At 28.0% G+C, this 12,535-nt stretch overlaps 1 long non-coding RNA gene across 1 annotated transcript; it reads left to right on the top strand.

Moving 5' to 3' along the window:
* The first annotated feature begins 3,203 nt into the window (after positions 1-3,203).
* Positions 3,204-10,252, top strand: LOC122269352 (uncharacterized). Its single transcript, XR_006225138.2, has 4 exons — positions 3,204-3,307; positions 5,560-5,597; positions 8,144-8,195; positions 10,185-10,252. It is a non-coding gene; the product is annotated as an uncharacterized lncRNA (long non-coding RNA).
* The last annotated feature ends 2,283 nt before the right edge of the window (positions 10,253-12,535 follow it).

Here is a 12,535-nt window from a genome sequence, read left to right as displayed (position 1 = left end):
AACTGAAAAAAATCTAGCAGTCTATTGAAAATTCCATAGACTTAGTAGCTGTGTTAAAGAAAGATTGTATTAATAACATTAGAGAGAAACAACTACATATCATAAACTTACATTGGTGAGAGACTGAGATGAGAGTGGTACTTCTTCCTTGTTTGTGCATGATTCTATTAAATGTTTTAAAATTTCTATATTCATTTGAAGAGATGCTGGGTCTAGTGACTGGATGTTGATTTTTGCCTAAAATAAAAGAATATGAAACTAAACAATTTAAAATGATAAGTTAAAGTTTTTATAAATATGCCCAGCAGTCAGATACAGTTGCATAGTTACATGTCAGATACAGTGGCGTCAGATACATGTGTGTTACATATGTATATTTAAACATTTATTTATATTTTAAACATAACTTTAAACTTTTTTATATTTACATCCTACTTACCGTACAATAATTTGTCAACCAGGAAATGTTTAATTTTGGTGGAGGTTTTGTCCCTTAAACCCTCCCAAAAAATATGAAACTGGTAAGATATAATGTGTTACGAGTAAAGAAACTATCGTAGCCGTAGTAGTTTTTTTTTAAAGAACTAAAGTGAGCAGTTTAATACAAAAAACTATTAATTTTTATTGATTCCTGGTAACTACTTTTAATGTTAAATTAGTAAGGGTTCAAACATCAGTAATTCCAGTACTATTTTGANCCAGCTTTACGTGATATAGAAATTAAACCAACAAGATAAATACTTTCAAAAAAATAAGCCAGCTTTACGTGATATAGAAATTAAACCAACAAGATAAATACTTTCAAAAAAATAAGCCAGCTTTACGTGATATAGAAATTAAACCAACAAGATAAATACTTTTTGAGAAACGCCCTTTTGTGAGTTTCAAGGTTAAGTTGCCACTATTTAATTTACAACCCTCGTATTACGACTCGTTAAAAATAAAGTCAATAATCTAAAAACAATTTTCTTTTTAATTTTTTTTAACCTTAAGTAATAAATAAATATCAAGTTTATTTTCCACCAAAGCTACAAAGTAACATAATTTAGCTTTTTTTTTCCTTTCAATTAAAAAAATATTTAAATTTAAAAGAATTCGAATTAACAATTGCGCTAAAAAACTTACAGTATATCCTCATACAGTTGTTCTATAATCACCGATTTTTGCATAGATATTTTAAAATATTAGTCAATACATTTCTTATATTCTACATTAATAGCTTTAAGTTAATGTTATAAATTAAGAGAAGGAATTTTTAACATCTGACAAACCACTATTGAGTTCTATCAGACCTAGAGTGAATTTTAAATCATGAAAATAAGTTTGGATGCCAGTTCCTATTAATACTCATTTGTCTCTTTCTAGCGCCTAATGCAGTTCATAAGCACTATCTGGATTTAAAACGCTTTTAGAGTAAAAAATAAAACCTGAAAAATATGCATAAGTTAAGAATGATAGGGCTTTGTGCAATCCTAATTTAAGTCCAGAATCTTAAATTGGTGTTTATCACCTAATTAAATTTACGAATAAAACAACTGGTTTACGCAGTGGACTTCATAAATCCAATAATAGAAAGAAAAAAATTAAATTTTCCTTGCTGCGCCTTTTAATTATTTATTGAAGTTAAGGAATTTCATGAAAGTGGAAAAAGATCTCGCCAAAATTTCCATGTTCTAAAAGGTTTAATTTTTAAAAAAACAACATGTCTATTTGAATTATAAGGGTTGCTGAAATAAAGAATGGACACTTGCAATAGCGTCCGAAATGCATAGAACCATAAAAGATTTAAGATCATAAAGGAAGGTAAAAGGAATGCACCATAGGTTGCATGCAAACTGATTAACCTGTTCGCGTGAGAGCATTTGCAAATCGGATAGATATAAAGTTGTAAAGTTATGTAAAGTTGCGCAAAAAAGATGCAAAATTATGCAAACTGCATGCAAACTGATTAACCTGTTCGCGTGAGAGCATTTGCAAATCGGATAGATATAAAGTTGTAAAGTTATATAAAGTTGTGCAAAAAAAAGATGCAAACTGATGCAAACTGCATGCAAACTGATTAACCTGTTCGCGTGAGAGCATTTGCAAATCGGATAGATATAAAGTTGTAAGGTTATGTAAAGTTGTGCAAAAAAAGATGCAAACTGCATGCAAACTGATTAACCTGTTCGCGTGAGAGCATTTGCAAATCGGATAGATATAAAGTTGTAAAGTTATGTAAAGTTGTGCAAAAAAAGATGCAGAATAAGTTCATTAACAGAAACGATAGATTAACTGGATATCTTGGCTTGCTCTGGGACTATTCAGATTTGTTATTGATCTGCGGAAATAACGAAAACTTTTACATGATTTGTTCATTGTCGTTTGTTTCAGACAGTGCTCGTCATAATCAACACCATTTGATGAAAAATGTTCGCATTACTCTCACTTTACTCTCAGCCGCTCGCATTACTCTCTGCCACACAAAAACACTGATTTTTCCTTTTTATCTCAACATTACATTCATTTTAAATACTCTCATGTGAACTGATTTGTAAATCTTACGCAATCTGTTGTGCACTTTTCTCACCTTATTTATAAACTTGGAGAATGATGCTGCTGTCACTTCTGTGTTTCAAGTGCTATCGCGTATGTTCACTTTTCATTGAGGAAATACATACCCGTTCGAACAATTTTTTTCGCCAAGTTATATATAATTTGAAATCGGAGTAATTTGAATCTTCGTGTACTGCTTTTTTATTCTCTTTGGCAAAAATAACCCCTAATCATAAATTTGAGAGTTCTATGAGCAGTTCTTAGTAAATTTTATTTTGATAAGTTTTCAGAAAATTTATACTTATATATCGCTTTAATATATTATTTTAATATGTTATTTTAATATATTATTTTAATATATTACTTTAATATATTATTTTAATATATTACTTTAATATATTATTTTAGTATATTATTTAACAGCAAATGTAATCACCGTCTTTAGATGATGATTAAGAAACGTATAGTATCAGCAATTATTTTCTTTAGTTATGCGTTTACGTAAAAACTGGATTGTTAGTTAAAATGTGGAATTCCTTTTTAAATTCAGAATTTCTTATTGTTTCATTTTAAGCTTCATACTGTAAGGTCTAATCCATTTGATTCAAAACTCTCTATGATTATTTAATCTATGCTTGCAACTTTTAAAAGAAATTATATACTTTTAGTTCGAACCCTCCAAAGACAATTTTTTCTGGAACATTTTAGAATACCAGAAGGTCAAGCTGAAGCATACTTTATCATCCAATTTTTACAGATTTAATGACGATAGGTAAGTTCTTCACATTAAAAACAAAGTTTAAATTATTTTTCCAAGAAAAAAAATCATTTATACTTTAAACTGAATTTTTTATAAAAATTAGTCAAATTTGATTCAAAATCTTTTAAAATTAATTTACAAAAAAGATATTTAAAAAAATTTATTTTAAAAAGACTTTTAAAAAAATTAATTGAAAATATAATTTTCAACTTCTTGCACAAGAAAAAAGAGAAAATAAAATATCCGAAGCTGACAATTAAAAATAATTGGAAAAAAGAATCGTAAATTGACATAAATACATAGAAATACCGTCAATAACAGTTTGACGATTTTCTTTGTGTCTGACCGAAACAGAGTTGCCCCATGATGTCCTATTTTAAATACCATTTAGTATTCAAAAACAAGGTATTCTTTAATGATTGTCCTAAACCCTTCATAGGACCATTTTTTTTTCTATTAATATAATATTTAAATAATTTTAGGAAAGACTGTTTTATAAGGAATAGTTCATTTAGTTTATCACTTAAAATTAATTCAATTTTAAAGACCATTTTTTCAGTGAGATTTACAAAATTTTATCATCTCTAAAGAAGTGGTCTTTAGCTTGTACTTCTGTTCCTATGTTGTCGTTGTCGTAGGGCATTAAAGCAAGGGAGTGCGATTGTTCTTGTTATATAGTGGCGCCATCTATGACCAAGATTTCGACTCCTTCCACACTAAAACGTCACTCCCGTTTATTGCGCGGATCCATTCATACATCCATCCACATGTCGTAATTTTGACCTGAACCAGAGAACAATCAATCTCGAATCCAGTACCCCAAATGGTACAATTTGTTAAGAGATAATGGAGGACTTTTTGTCCCAAAATATTTAACGTGTACCAGTCACCATTTACTACACGGGGAGCCTTCAGCCGGCTAGATTTGAACCCCTTGCCAACCATTCTATCCCGGCCACTTCTGTTCTTATAAATTACTAAATTTATAAATTCTGCCTGTGCAACTTCAACGAGAAATGGTCCAATGCACGATCGCATAATATACAAGAAAAAATAACTCCTGTGTGTTGGACTCTTTTCCTGATCCCACGTACCCTTACTGTAACTACTTTTATGCAAACAAAGCCTTTTATTAATTTTTTCTTTGAAGTTACCATCAGATTGCTGTTCAAATCATAGGTATTAAAATAGCTTCTTATAAGTATTTAAAAATTATTACAGTTGGAAAAATACTTCACGTGCCTTTACAAAGAGTAATTCATAATTTCAAAAACCTTGCTAAAATTAAAGTTATACAAATCATGTGCTGTGAAACCTCCAAGAAAGACCACCTTTGTGTAGCGACCTCCTCTTCTTTCTTCTTACAATCCCTTTTGGGGGCAAGGAATTTTTACATTGACTTTATGTTTAGGAGAGACTAACAAAACCTCATCCAGCGACCGGGCAAACCTCAGCACCAAATATCAAAATAAAAAAATAACAAAACAAATAAATAGAGTAAATTATATTCAAAATATTTGTGAGGTTCTTATTTGGAGAGCTTTTTTTAACGATCTTTGAAAGAGATCTACAATCTCATGATGCAATCAGAGTGCACTAATGACGATGCTATTAATGATTTATTTTTAGAGTTGAAAGTTAAATGAGAAAAAAAATATTTCAGAGAAAACTAATCACTTAAACAAACAAATTCTCATCTTTTAAAGCTAACTAATTTTTATGATATAAAATTATATGAAAACGTAAACAAAAAAGCTTAATTGTTTATTCATTTAAAATTGTTCTATCCCTTTTATAATTGGTAAATTTGTTTTTACATATCAGTAGGGATCATCTTTATTGTAGCTAAATGTCATTCATCGATCCGGATTACATGAGGTCAACACAAGTGTCACTTCCGCGCAAAGAAAATGACAGGAACGAAAATTTAAATCGTATGCGAAAAATCATGAACCATCAGTAAGGTTTTGAGGTTAAGGGAAATAACCCCTAAGAACGAGCAACCTTCATTAACGACCATTTTACTGCGGAACAGAAAGTAGTCGCTCCCGAGAGGCTTCACTGTAATACATTTTTAATAAATATTACACCATTTTCTTAAGCACTAGTGGGTCATCTGGAGGATAAGTTATTTTATAGGTTAAGCGTAAAAATTTTCTTAAGGATATGCGTATAATTTAGTATAATATTGAGAGAAATTTATTTTATTTCGGGCAAGATTTTATCTGAAAATTTTTACTGATCACTATAACGTTATCTTTCAGCATGTTTGTTGTAAATGCTGTTTTTGGACGACATATTGGTAAGTAAAATCATATCTATCTTATTATATAAAACGCTAATACGTACGTATGTATCAATAAAACCGATGATATTTCTTTTCTCGCGTTGGCAACAGTTTTTATTTTTAATTGATAGGCTTCGGCGCGCAAGAGCACGTAGTGAGCATCATATGGCTAATCTATATTATATAAAGCGCTAATACATTTTAATTGATAGGCTTCGGCGAGCAAGAGCACGTAGTGAGCATCATATGGCTAATCGGGTGAATTCTCACCGAATTATCAAAAATATTCTCACAAAATTATCTTCATCGAAGCCGATGCTTTACATCCGGCGTTTAGTACTATTTCGTATATTGTTTTACAACACATGGTTTTAGCTCTCTGGTAGGAAAGACTTTAAAACAAAACTTACAACAGTTACTTTTCTCAACAACTGAAATTTAGAATAGTGTGATTAAGAAAAATATGTGAACTGTTTGCAATTTCAAATTAATATTGAAATGCACAGGTTTAGAATTTTCTACAGTGAAAAGTTTTCGGAACTTCTGTGTTCCAAAAAGTATACAAAAGCTAAACGTTAAGAACGTATCCAAAGAGCGAGTAAAGCGAGCATCGGATTGCAAAGCAATCCGAAATGAACTGCGAAAGCAGTTCCGAGGGTTGGCGAGCGCCAGCGAGCAGGGGGCGAAGCCTCCTAGTTACATCTAAATCTTTATTGTCTTCATTATGACTTTACATCATTCAAAACTAGTGTTTTTGGTGAGAATCTAAATGTTTCAAGCATTGAATTCATTATCGAAGAGTGTTTGATGTATTTAGAATCCAACTATACTCTGTTGCAAGTTTTTAAAAAAAAAAAACATTATTCCTATAGAGAGAGCCAGTTTGCATCTGAGTGCCTGCCAAATGTAGGCCAAGCTCCTAGTGCGAACGAATATCAACATCGCTAACTCTCGATACGACGTTGCACAGCTTTCTTTTTGCTTGCTTTTTTAAATTGTGCGAAATGAGGAAAACTAAACTTGATGAATAAACAATGAGCAAGTAATAAGAATTAATAAAAATGAAATCTAAGAGTTGTAATAAAAATATTCCCTTCTGTTCGCAATTAAAGAAAGTGATGAAGGAATATAAATATTGCTTCTTACAGACGATTTTCTTCTATAGCGAAAGGAAAGTGAAATTCTGATTTGCTAATGGCACGTCAGCATAAGTCGCGCCATTTTTAACAGTCCAATCAAACCCAGTGCTCTTGTAATGTCATATAGTTGTTTCTTTTTCAATAACGAATGTTCCCCTTATTTAACCAAATGCGTCGCCAGTAAGACTGCAAAACTATAACCTTTTTTAATAGTTCTATGATATATATCATAAAAGATAGCACGAATTAAATTTCTGTTTGACGTGTTTAATTTTTAAAAGCCTTTTATATTGCTTTGAACGCGAATTTGTATAATTTGATAACGAAATAAAATGAAACTATATGCTGTCGCGGATGATTACTTAAATCCTATACCGCAATCGTCTTTTCTTAACTCGCAACGGAGTACAGTTGGTTTTGATGGTCAGTAGGCAAGCAGTGTAGGCATGTTTTGGTTCGTGGTCATGTCTCCGGCTGCACTGCTGAGGCTTGTAGATCTTGTCTGTTGGGAAAACGGATACAGAATGCGATGTTGGTAATGATGATATCTATCAAATTAGTTGACAATGTAACGAGAACTTCGTTGATAAAAAGATGTAGGAAAAGTTATCATTCTTGATATATATTTAAAAGCAGATGATTTTTTAGAACAATGAACATTCGGAAATGAACAGAAAATTTGGCTAGATTTGAAAGAAATCTGTTGCTTTTTGAATTTTTTGGCTTTTGATGTTTTATGACCTGGATTGCCTGTTTGAACGGGCGGTAGGCCCATGTTCAATGGGTCTACTGTTTGATCGTTCAAAGATTCCCCGTGTGCAAAATGGTGGATGGTTAACGCTGAATCTATCGGGGTCACGACGTCCTTCAAGTTCTCACAACAAATCAATACCTTTAGGGGTACTGGATCGGAGAATGATCGTGCTCGGGATCGGGTCAAAATAATGATCTGCAGATGGATGGATGGATAGTGCGTGAATGTGTCCTCCCTGTGAAACGGGTTATGTCGTATGTGTGCATCAGTAGACAAATTCTAGGCTACAGATGGCGCCACTTCAAAACAGGAAGAAGCTCACTCCTCTGCCTTAATATTGTCTAACAAGTGGCAAAGTGTTGTCACATAGTAGTAAATGGCCAGATTACAGAAATAGTAACGAGTTACGTAACATGACAAATACCAGATTAAAATCTATTCTTTTTTTTAATCCTTTGTTCTTTAATCTTTTGTCATCAGCAGCAAAAGCAAAATTTTATATGTTCCTCTTAAGTATAAAGCTATTTGATGTTAAATCTTTGCTGTAAATTAAAAGATTCTTTGTTCACAAAAGTTATTCAATGAATAACAATAGTTAAATAATAATAAAAATAATCAAAACAACAACTATTTAATGAGTTCTTATTATTTACAATCTATGTATTCAGTTCTTAGATATGGAATTCTTAATCCACCAGCCTATCACTTTAATAGACCAAGGTAAGAAATTCTTTCTATCATTTCCGTAATTTCATTATTAAATTTATAGTTCGCGAAACAAAAACTTTAAATTTTAAAAGCCATTTGACCAGATGATGGATTTTTATGTATTATGACGTGGGTTTTGATTAATGCAGAAAATTTATTTGTTATAAGATCAAATGACCAATTGCCTTTTTCGGGGTTTTTTTAAAGCTATTTTACTGAGTAAATTTCGAGCGCTGATTTTAGCAATATTGTAAGTTTTTGTTAATTTGTATACCAAAAGTTAACTATATTTTAGTAAAGTTTTAGATATATTTTGATACTGAGTGTGTTTAAAAAAAACGCTTGTTTATAAATCTTTACTTATATTTAAGATATTTTCCTCATAAATTTATACGTTTCATTACTCCAAACTTGTAAAGTTAAAGTCCCTATAAACTTCTGTAAACATAATATCAATCAATTCTTATGTGATTGGTTTACTTCATTGATTGTTAGTTAAAATTAATTGATGCAAGATTCATTTTCCATTTTGATTTTTTTTCTATATTTTTGAATTTATTATTTTGTTGCGTTAAAAGTAACCACTCACTTATACCACAAAACAAGATTTTTTTTAACCTCAGGTTCGGACTAGGAGTATGGGGTTTAATTGAATTAAATATGGCAAGCGAATAAGGGGAACTTAAAAGAATTATTTTGCATTTCCCTGAAATATTTAAAAAAACTTTCATAAGATTTATTTATTGGGTATATAATTCACATAAATAATTAGAAATTTTAAGCTTTCTTTACCATTTTAAATTTGCTTTGATTTTTAATCACTTTCGTTTTTTTAATGGACCTAGTCCTCTTTCAAAAAATTCAGAATTGGTTGGAGGAAGATTTTAAGAGAATTTGGCTAAAAACATAATACTCAAATTCATAGAATTTTTTTTTTTTGGCAGCATATTAAGACACCAAGATTTCGTACTCTGAGACACGAATAGTTCAACTGAGAGTTTTAAGGCTTATAGAATTTACTAATTGACAACTTACGGACAAAAGAGCCAAACAAAATCTTTATTTCCTCTCACATCCTGCTTTTTTTCCCATAAAAAGTTAAATTCTTAAAATATCTCTTTTGTACGTATGGAATAAAAATCATAATGCATGCTGATGCATTCTTGAAGAAACATTCGAAATGTTTTCTAATCAAAACAGCTACACCTTCACAATTGTGCTACCTTCAGTGCGTTATACCTTTACAAATGAGCCATACCTCCACAAATATGTTATCTTTGTGCTATACCTTCACAAATATGTTAAACTATTATAAATGTACAAAAAACACAATTTTTTTGTGAAATTACGAAGAAAGAAAAAGGATAACATAAAAACTTTAATGCTAATTTTCTTCAATCCAGTAAAATGTCACTTGGAACCTTCAACTCAAAACAATGTTAACAATCATATGTTAACAAGGAATAGTCTCGCATGATAATCAAAACTATACCACCATATAACGGGAACGTATCAAACAAGTCTTTCCTAAGTTAAATAAGTATTCTCAGGAAGAATTCAGCTATTCAAACTTACGATGTTTACAAGTATACCATATAAAAAGGAAGTAAAACAAGCAGCCATATATTAACGAACTTCCAAGTACTACATAGCTATGCCGAGAACTCCTTCAGGCACCCGATTCGCGTGCCGACTGTTACCATGGCTACGAGGATAAGGCTGTGGTGTCAATCTCTTCTTTTTCATGTAGGTAGGGAGAATTTTATATATTTTTTTTCTATTATTTCCAATGGGAAACGATTTTATTCGTTCCATAGTAGATGAAAACCGTAGATTTGCACTAGGAAGGAATTCGCGTGAAAGCTGGACAGTAATTTAGCTATTATTTTTTCGTACAGAAAATAATCTAAAGTTGTTAAGTTTAATGTTTTTTATTGTGTAGTTGATCCTAAAAATCTTAAAAAAATATTTCACACTTAAAATTTATCTCTTTTTTATCAGCGTGCTGAATTTAGGTTCCGTAGGATATATAATTTTGCATGAAATTGGGCATGGAATATCTATGGTACTCGGTAAGTAATATTCAACATCCTATGCTTTTTGAAACATATTGTACGTCTTAAGACCATTAACACCCCATCTCATATGACCAATCTCACTATCGCATTCTTTTTATATTGCAATAGTAATATTGATCCCAAAACAATAAATCTTAATCGTCTATTTCAAAAAATAATGGCGAATTTTATAGTAATTTATTAAAACATTAAAAACCAGGTCTAAAAGGATTGATCAAAAAAGCGAATGGAGAACTTTAGGTGACAAATGCCATTTAAAATCTATCTAACGATGAATTGGGTGTAATTTCTTTTTAAAATGATTCATATTTTAAAACAAACTTAAAAGTTTAGAGGAGTTGGGAAAAAAAATTTTTTTAATTTTTCATGGTTTTAATTTAAAAGTCCAAAAATTTAAAACTCCTACTTTCCGTGAGAAAAAAAAGAAAAAGAGATTGCACAAAACTCACAATTATTCGACACGTTATATGTTGAGAAAAAAAATTTTAAAATATCTTTATTAAATATCTCTTAATAAAGTCTCTTAAGGACAGGGTGGCCACCCACCTGGAAAACCTTGAAAACCTGGAATTATCAGGGAATTTAGGGAATTTTTTTATACTGGAAAAAACCTGGAAATATCAGGGAAATTTGGATAAACACCTGGAAAAATCAGGGAATTTTAAAGAAAAACTGGAAATTTTTTCCATTGATAATTTTTTAATTTCTCTAATTTAAATTATTTATTAATTTTCTTAATTTAAATTATTTATTAATTTTCTTAATTTAAATTATTTATTAATTTTCTTAATTTAAATTATTTATTAATTTTCTTAATTTAAATTATTTATTAATTTTCTTAATTTAAATTATTTATTAATTTTCTTAATTTAAATTATTTATTAATTTTCTTAATTTAAATTATTTATTAATTTTCTTAATTTAAATTATTTATTAATTTTCTTAATTTAAATTATTTATTAATTTTCTTAATTTAAATTATTTATTAATTTTCTTAATTTAAATTATTTATTAATTTTCTTAATTTAAATTATTTATTAATTTTCTTAATTTAAATTATTTATTAATTTTCTTAATTTAAATTATTTATTAATTTTCTTAATTTAAATTATTTATTAATTTTCTTAATTTAAATTATTTATTAATTTTCTTAATTTAAATTATTTATTAATTTTCTTAATTTAAATTATTTATTAATTTTCTTAATTTAAATTATTTATTAATTTTCTTAATTTAAATTATTTATTAATTTTCTTAATTTAAATTATTTATTAATTTTCTTAATTTAAATTATTTATTAATTTTCTTAATTTAAATTATTTATTAATTTTCTTAATTTAAATTATTTATTAATTTTCTTAATTTAAATTATTTATTAATTTTCTTAATTTAAATTATTTATTAATTTTCTTAATTTAAATTATTTATTAATTTTCTTAATTTAAATTATTTATTAATTTTCTTAATTTAAATTATTTATTAATTTTCTTAATTTAAATTATTTATTAATTTTCTTAATTTAAATTATTTATTAATTTTCTTAATTTAAATTATTTATTAATTTTCTTAATTTAAATTATTTATTAATTTTCTTAATTTAAATTATTTATTAATTTTCTTAATTTAAATTATTTATTAATTTTCTTAATTTAAATTATTTATTAATTTTCTTAATTTAAATTATTTATTAATTTTCTTAATTTAAATTATTTATTAATTTTCTTAATTTAAATTATTTATTAATTTTCTTAATTTAAATTATTTATTAATTTTCTTAATTTAAATTATTTATTAATTTTCTTAATTTAAATTATTTATTAATTTTCTTAATTTAAATTATTTATTAATTTTCTTAATTTAAATTATTTATTAATTTTCTTAATTTAAATTATTTATTAATTTTCTTAATTTAAATTATTTATTAATTTTCTTAATTTAAATTATTTATTAATTTTCTTAATTTAAATTATTTATTAATTTTCTTAATTTAAATTATTTATTAATTTTCTTAATTTAAATTATTTATTAATTTTCTTAATTNTCAGAGTAATACCTACTAGGAAAGAGAAGGCCTCAGCACGGGTCACCATAAACAAGAAATTTGATCCTTTAGTAGTCCAAACGTAATGACATCTTTCGTGTTTACCACCATTGCTCAGCTTAGTTGCCCGATCGTAGTGACATCTTTCTTATTTTTCATCCACTGCGCTATTTATGTTTGTTACATCGGACTACTAAATTGATCCATGCTGAGGCCTTCTTTCTTCTAAGAGG

Source organism: Parasteatoda tepidariorum, chromosome 8 (assembly GCF_043381705.1).
Source record: "Parasteatoda tepidariorum isolate YZ-2023 chromosome 8, CAS_Ptep_4.0, whole genome shotgun sequence".
Taxonomy (NCBI): domain Eukaryota; kingdom Metazoa; phylum Arthropoda; class Arachnida; order Araneae; family Theridiidae; genus Parasteatoda; species Parasteatoda tepidariorum.
The sequence above is the reverse complement of the archived record's forward strand: the minus strand, read 5'-3'. Positions and strand labels throughout refer to the sequence as shown.